The sequence below is a fragment of the Primulina huaijiensis genome, chromosome 16 (assembly GCF_012295235.1).
Source record: "Primulina huaijiensis isolate GDHJ02 chromosome 16, ASM1229523v2, whole genome shotgun sequence".
NCBI classification, from domain to species: Eukaryota; Viridiplantae; Streptophyta; class Magnoliopsida; order Lamiales; family Gesneriaceae; genus Primulina; species Primulina huaijiensis.
In genome coordinates, this window is record NC_133321.1 from 11,776,056 (window position 1) to 11,782,857 (window position 6,802).

Consider the following 6,802-nt stretch of genomic DNA (forward strand, 5'->3'; position numbering starts at 1 on the left):
CAATTGTGGGTTCTTTTCTCAATTTAGCTAACTCTTCTCTCCTTGCAATAGCTCTTTCTCTCAACAGCAGTCTCTTCTAAGTCCTAGTCAGTGGCCTAGGGAATTTTTTGTGCTGGGCCACTCTCCAGGACTCACTGAACTCCGCTCTAGCTGGAAGGACGTACCTGGGCCTTGGTATCATGCTCTCAATCATTTTTCCTTTTGAGATTTCATATGCATGCCGCTCTCTGCCTTGATCAGCTGATATTTTCCTGGTTTCCACCCTTCGTGACTCAAATTCATATGCATTTCTCATGTCCGAATACCTTTGACGCTGATTGCGAGATGACTCCCCTCTAAACCATTGACTCTTCACCACTGGTCTTTCAAGGAAATGTTAATTCCTCGGCCTAGAGGCCGCAGATTCGCCAACATTTCTGGTTACACGCTGCTGAACTGTTCTTAGTCGATCGGTATTATACCTTCCAGTGGCTTCATACAACTGACCCTTAGGGATCTAGCATTTCTTGATTATTCGGTCTTTCACTGCAAAGGATCAGCTTCTTTTCTCATTGAGAAGATCTCTCAAATCTGTCACATTCACATTGACCAAAGCTACTGGGGGAAAAAGATCATTATCCACCGCCATAGACTCCTGTTTGTTAGGGAACTTCACGACTCCCTTGTTAATCCTGTCTTGCAAAATGTTCTTGAACGCCCAACAAGATTTGGTAGCATGATTGTAGGAGTTGTGGTACTTACAATATTCTCGACCTTTCAGCTCTTCTGTGGGTGGCATCCGGTGATCAGGTGGAAAGGTGATGAATTTTTCTTTTACCAAGAAATCAAAAACTTCCTCGGTCTTTGACACATCAAATGTATACTGCATGTCTTTGGGGAGTTGGGAGCTGTTCTTCTTTTCAAGTTCTGCTGGCTTCCTTGTTAGCAAGGGAACTGTGCAAGAACCAGCTGATCGAATTTCCGCTAATGACACATCTTCCACCTCCTGATAATAAGACCCCATAGCAGTTTTCTTCTTGTATGACTCTTCCCGCAATAGTTTTTCGTATTTAGCCACTTTGGCAGCTAGTTCAAAGAAATCCCTGAACTTCATACCTTGGAATTTCTTTCTTAATTCAAAATCCAGCCCATTTTGTGCCATCTTCACGAATTCGGTCTCCGGTAAGAACATCTTGCACCTATTCTTCATATTTTTGAATATGTTGATAAAAGATTCTACAGATTCTCCTTTCTTTTGAGTGACTCTGGATAAATCGGCAATACACACTTCTGGTTCTGTTATATAAAATTGGATGTGAAATTGTCTTTCCATGTCTTGCCAAATCATCACCGAATTTCTGGGGAGCGAAGCATGCCCAGCAAATGCAGTCCCTGTGAGAGAATTTGGGAATAGCCGCAACTTCAAATTGTTGAAGTTCTCCAAGTTGACCAATTCCCGCACTGGATGGTAGACCTGGCTATGTGTTCGATGCTGGACTGGCCGTCCTCCCCAGAGAATAGGCTGAAATCATGAACTCTATAACCCTTTGGATATGGGTTATTCACGTCTATGTATTCTGGATAGGGCTTGTGGAATTCTGGGCGGCCTATCTGTCTCAAAGCCGGCCCATACAGCTCTTGAACAGTTTCCCTCACCATCTCTGGATCAATCCCGTGGATGTTCCGAGCTGGGAGTTGGTGATGGTAGTAATTTGCCTCCCGAGCTTGAAACCCTGCATTTAAAGCAATATTACCTCCTGGGAAACTTCCATCCGCTCCCTGACAATCTATGTGTGACATATCCTCATAAGCTCCTGGTTGATACAGAGGATTTGTCACGCTGTACGCCTGAGTAACAGGTTGCTTCGAGCTCCCCACTCCATGAGCACGTGGATATGGCTGAGCCCTCCCTCCTGAGGTTTCTTCTCTCTTGTGAGGTGGTGTATACCTTCGTTCTGGCTGATTCGGGAGAGTGAACTCCGGGCGGCGAGGATCACCAGCCCTTGAGTTTCCAAGTCCCTGGTCGAATTCATGAACTTGGTTGCTTCCTTGACCAGTCTCTTTGACAGTGGTATTTTGCTCTCCTTGAAGAGACTGACTTGGTTTAATAAAAATGGTCTTCAAACAGTCGGTCATCGCCTTAGACAATGCCAGTGAGATTTCCTCGATCTTTATAGCAATCAGTTCTTCCATCACCTTGTTTGAGACTTGATCGTACGTAGTAGGAATATGCAGATCCACTTCTTCAGCCTGTGGTTCAACAGTAGGTTGCTCTGTCTGTGGAACCTGAGTTCCCTCTTGATTAGCCAGAGACTCCCCACTCTCCTGATTGACGTTTTCTTTTCTCCTTGGCGGCATAGTGTGTCCCACTTGGCGTGCCAAAAATATGTTTGCACAATATTTGATTTGCGGGCGTGCCAAGTGCGAAGTTGCACCAACTTGTGTAAAAAACAATAAAATCTAATTTCTAAAAATTCAAACGACGTGAATTCTAAATTCGACCTTCAGTTCTAGTCTCCTAAAACAAATGCAATGCCAAAATAAAGAAAACTATTGGAAATTGATGCAAATAAACCCCTGACATGATTTTGAATTTACAAAACTGTAGGAATTCATCAAAACTTGAAAAATATAATAACTGGTTGCTGAAATCTAAAAACGAGAACACGTAGAGTGCTAAAAATATACTGGAAAAAACTTGAAGACTATTGCTTGAAGATTGGAAATTTAGCAGAGAGCTTTTTGCAGATTTTGTCTGTGTAGAGAGTTGTGTGTCTCGAGTTTGTAACTGATGTCCCTTTTTTCTTCCCAGCGCCTATACGGTTTCTCTCCACTCCCCCATGAACCCATGATCTTTCCCACTACTCTCTCACGATCTGTTCCTATCTTCCCACGATCTTTTCCATCATCAGCGCTTTGTGGTTGGTTTGTCTTGATAGAAATTAGGCCGCTCATTTGACTGGCCGTAATTTAATTGGGCTTGTAATTAAATTGGGCTTTCATAATTAATTATTTTTAGCCCAAACAAATACATTTTGGGTAACATGGTTTTTTATGGTGAAATAATACTTGAATTTGATGGCATGGAATTTCTAGATGGTTAAAAAGTGTATATCTCAACTTTGAATGTTTAGCTAATTGATTTGAGTGTTAGTGTACTGATTTATGAGTTGATTCATGAAATTCTTTGATTTCCAGAATTGTGTGCTCTTTGTCAAGTGTATCTGAGAAATAGTCTGAAGATTGATCACATGTTGAAAAGATAAACGAAGAAACCTCTTCAAGAAGGTGTACACATTCTAGCGGCATATTATTGGAACATTGTTGCTTTGATGATGCATGAGAAAGATGTGCACATGTTTGGATGTAGGAGTGTCTTGTTCACAGGGTGGAATAATGTTTCTTTNTTTTTTTTTTTTTTTTTTTTTTTTTTTTTTTTTTTTTTGTGTGTGTGTTTTACTATGTAAAAAAGATGTGCACAATTTGCATGATTACTGTATATTGTACAATTGGTGGAACAACGTTGCTTTGATGATCATTGTTTCATGTATTTCTTTACTGCTCTTATGTTGTTTTTCCTATCATGTGTTTTGTAGACATTGACTTTTGTTTATTGTTGGCTAATAGTTGATTTTTGTGTGTGGTTATAATGTGTAATAGGATCATATAAAAAATCAACCTGAAAATGAGTGTGAAAAAGGATTAATTGAGCTTCTTCTTTTTTTTTTTTTTTTTTTTCAAAATGTGGTACATGCATAAAAATAATAATTAATTTTGGCAGAAAATACGAGCTCAACAAAATACATATTTATTCAAACAAGACTTTTATTTATCTAATTTATAAACAAATATAGTAAGTACTAGTGTATAGAAATGCGAAACTTTTTATCTTGTGAATTCCACTAATATAAATTAATCAAGATTCCAGTATTATATGTCTTAAATTAGGTACAAATCATAGAAATTTAAGTTTGAAATTTGGAAGCCTTGAGATGGTATTGTACCAATCTCACATATATTTAATTAATAAAGAAGTGGAAAACTAAGTTCTTACAAATATTTGTGTCTACCAATTAAATGTCACATGTAGGATAATTGATACAAAATATGATAATTGTGGTATAAATTATCAATATTCGGATATTATATGCCTTAAATGTTGTACAAATCATGGAAATTCAAGTACGAAATTCAAGTCGATGGTGGTTCTCATCAAAATATATGCTCAAGTTTTTCCATTATGTGCCATATTTCACATGAAATGCACTGAAATTGCGTTAGATTATCCCCAAATTATCGCATGTCTTTGCAATAATAATATTGATAGTCTTGTAATTCTGGATATTTGAGAATTCATCCTTCTTTTAGAGACACCAGTCATTTTGATGCAAACACATATGCATACATATTGAGTAAGAGGTAGGAAAAATCTTAAAACCATTGTTTTATCTATTAAACAAAAAATGCTACATAAATTATTATTGACACAAATTATGTTAATTCAGGCATAATATATAGCAAATTCAGTATAATTCGTCCATAATTAAGTACATAACTTGGATATTTGAGCATAAATTCTGAGGAGTACCGAAGTCGTCTGGATTCAAACTCTCATGAACACTTAATGGGTGAGATGTAGGAAAACAACTTCTTACAATGATTATATTTATCAAATAAAATTCACTACCTACATTATTATTGACAAAAAGTATGCTAATCCAAGCATAATATATCACATCAGCATTATTATTTGTACGAACTTGGATAAATAACTTGGATATTTGAGCATAAATCTGGAGTCACGATTATGTCATCTCTATCCAAACTCATGTGAATACTTAATGAATAAGAGGTAAGTGAACAACTTCTTAACATGATTTTTATCTATCAAACAGAGGGCACTGCTTATATTATTATCGGCACAAAATTGTCTAATATGTGTATAATATATCACAATTACACTATAATATGTCCGGAATTGGTCACATAACTTGTATATTTGAGCATAAAATTTTGAGAAGCACCGAAATCGTCTCGATCCAAACTCATATGCATAGTAAGAAGTTGTTTTCTTACCTCTCACTCAGTGAGTACGCATATAAGTTTATACCAAGACTTCGTTGTGCTCCTCAACATTTATGCTCAAATATCCAAATTATGTACCCAATGTTGGGCATTTTATACAGAAATTGCAATATATTATGCTCGAATTAGCATAGTTTGTGCCAATAATAATTTATATAGTGCATTTTTTTATGACATTTGATAATTACATTATATTTCTTGTTATTTGTACTTCATTTGGGAATATATTTGACATTTTTTTACACATGAAATGGATGTGGATAACACAAAATGAAGTGTAAATATCAACTCCTTTTTTATGCATAAAAATAATGGCAAGAAATCTTTTCCTAACTCTTACTTACAAGTACCACTACAAGAAAAAAGGCCTACGACAACGGTTTTTCCCCGTTGTTGTAGGCCTTTTAAAACCGTTGTTAGAAACCCTGTGGTTAAAGGGTGTGCTCAAAGACAATGGTGAAAAACCGTAGTCGTAGACGTCTAAAGATGACGGTGAAAAACCGTTGTCGTAGGTATACAAAACCGTTGTTAAAGGTCATGTGGTTAAAGAATTCGCTAAAAGATAACGGTTCTGGAGTGTTGTTGTAGTTACAATTTGCGACGGTTTTTAAACAAACGTCGCAAATAAATTTGCGACGGAAATCATCGTTATCCGTTGCTAAAATTAGCGACGGTCGTAATAAAAATAGTCGCTAAATAGCAACGGTTTTATACACCGTCGCTAAATTTAGCGACGGTATTAATTCAATTTCGTCGCTAATATTAGCGACGGTCTTTTATACTTTCCGTCGCTATTTTTGTCAGTAAAATAAAAAAAAATTTCAGTCGAAAATATTATATTCTATATTTTAAAAATTTATTAAACTTAAAAAAAAAACGAAACTAAAATTGTGTAAGGGAGAAAAATTTTAAGTGTTGTGAAGTGGTAAAAATTTATTAATCTTAAAAGAGAAAAACGAAATGAAAGTTGTGTAAGTGAGAAAAATTTTAAGTGTTGTGAAGTGGTAGGGTAGAAAATGTACTGAGGGTTATAGACAGTTTGCGACGGTTTTGATTAAACCTTCGCAATTAGCGACAGTTATTTTTTCAACTGTCGCCGATTTAAAATTAGCGACGCTTTTATAAGAACTGTCGCTTTATTTAGCGACAGTTAAATATAAACCGTCGCTAATTATAGATCGGCGACGGTTTAATAAAACCGTCGCTAAATTTAGCGACGGTTATACAAACACCGTCGCTATATCTACATCGGCGACAGTTTTACTTAAAACCGTCGCAAATTTTAGCGACGGGTATACATAAACTGTCGCAATATTAAAATTAGCGACGGTATAGTATAACCGTCGCTAAAGTTAGCGACAGATTTTACTTAGGCCGTCGGAAAATCTAATATTGACAACAAAATTTGTAGAAAAACCAGTTGAAAGACAACAGTTTTTTACAAACCGTTGTCGTAGCTTGAAGAAAAACGCTTATACGACAAAAGTTTAAAAACCGTTGTCGTAGTCCAAAAAAAAAACCGCTCATAGACAACGGTTTTTAAAAAACGTTGTCGTAGGCAAAAACAACGCTCATAGACAACGGTTTTTAAAAACCGTTGTCGTAGATATATCAAAGACAACGGTTTTAAAGAAACTGTTGTATTTGAGCGGATTTTTTTAGGCTACGACAACGGTTTTTGTTAAATCCGTTGTTAAAAGTAAAAAGACAACGGTTTTTGTTAAAACCGTTGACTTTG